At 36.3% G+C, this 1,666-nt stretch overlaps 1 non-coding gene across 1 annotated transcript; it reads right to left on the bottom strand.

The window, feature by feature from the left end:
- Positions 1–1,353: 1,353 nt before the first annotated feature.
- On the bottom strand, positions 1,354–1,459 carry LOC139031363 (U6 spliceosomal RNA). Its single transcript, XR_011483835.1, has one exon. It is a non-coding gene; the product is annotated as a U6 spliceosomal RNA (small nuclear RNA).
- Between the last annotated feature and the right edge of the window lie 207 nt (positions 1,460–1,666).

The following is a 1,666-nucleotide window of genomic DNA, read 5'->3' as shown; positions in this document are numbered from 1 at the left end:
CATGAACAGACTCAGGCTCCTAGAAATCCACTCTCTTCTTATGGTGTGATTCCTCTTTTTGCGTTTTATTTATTCATTATTTGAACTTAAAAAATTGAAATATAGTTGATTTACAACATTATGTTGGTTTCTAGTGCACAACAAAGTGATTCAGTTATATGCATATATATATTATTTTTCAGATTATTTTTTCATATAATTTATTACAAGGCATTCAGTATAGTTCCCTGTGCTATACAGTAGATTCTTGTGGTTTATCTATTTTATGTGTATTAGTGTGTATAGGTTAATCCCAAACTACTAATTTATCCCTCCCCCGCCTTTCCTATTTGGTGACCGTGAATTTATTTTCTATGTCTGTGAGTCTCTTTTAGTTTTGTAACTAAGTTCATTTGTATATATTTTTAAAGATTCTTCTTATAACTTATAATATATAATTTTTGTCTTTCTCTTTCTGATTTACCTCACTTAGTATGATCATCTCTACGTCCATCCCTGTTGCTGCAAATGGCATGATTTCATTATTATTTATGGTATATAAATAGTATAATGTGATCCTTATACTTATAATGTGATCCTCTGAATTGTATAACGTGATCCTTTTCTTCATAACCGCTAAAGGTAGCTGCCAAGGCACCAGCCATTATGTCTGTATCTCAGGCAGGAGAGGGTATTCACCAGCTGAATGATTCCCCTTTAAAGACTTTCTCAGAAAATACTTTCTAGAGACTTCTGCTTGCATCTCATTGCTTAATGGAGGGGGCTAAAACTGCCTTTCTACCTGAGCATATTGTCACCCCAAACAGAATTGGGTCCTATTAGTAGGGACGGATTGGGGACATTTGCTGTCTCTTCCACAGTTTCTTATGCTCTGACATGCCAATATCATGATGCACAGTCCTCAGAGGAAATGTGACGTTTGGAAATAGTATAACACCACTGGCTGAGTCTAAATTTGGAGGACAGATCATCCTGGTTTCAAATTATACCATTTATGCCATTAGTACATTTATACCAGTGAATGGCACTTGAATAAAATGAAATGTAGCATACCCAGACTCACAAAGTGGAGAAAATGAGAGTTATCATTTCCAATTCTGATTTAAAGAACCCTATAATTCATTGATTCATCCATCCATTTATGTGCATTATTAATGTATATTAATTTATTTTGGGGAGAGATTCACTTTCCTCCCTGCCCATCCCCCCCAGTTTTACTGAGATACAATTGCCATATAGCATTATGTAAGTTTAATGTGTGCAGTGTGCTGCTTTAATGCACATATATATTGAGAAATGATCACCTTACGTATTACTTTTTGGTGTGTTGAGAACACTTAAGATCTACTTTCTAAAATTATGGTATGCCTCAGGAATTTGTGTATCATCCTTGTGCAGGGGCCGTGCTGTCTTCTCCACGTTGTTCTAGTTTTCGTACGTGTGGTACTGAAGCAAGCACTTTCTAATGTTCCTTGGGAATCTATCATGTACCAGGTATCATGTTAGTTTCTGAGGAAGCTTGGTGGGCTCACATTCTAATGAGGGAAGGGGGCCAAGGGGAGAAGCAGGTAAATGATTAGTTATAGCAAAAGTTCAAACGTTTCATGACATACTGTTGGTAAAGCCACACACTACCTATTGTTGGTGAGAACTGAAATTAGGGGAG

Source organism: Odocoileus virginianus, chromosome 26, assembly GCF_023699985.2.
Source record: "Odocoileus virginianus isolate 20LAN1187 ecotype Illinois chromosome 26, Ovbor_1.2, whole genome shotgun sequence".
Taxonomy (NCBI): Eukaryota; Metazoa; Chordata; class Mammalia; order Artiodactyla; family Cervidae; genus Odocoileus; species Odocoileus virginianus.
The sequence above is the reverse complement of the archived record's forward strand: the minus strand, read 5'-3'. Positions and strand labels throughout refer to the sequence as shown.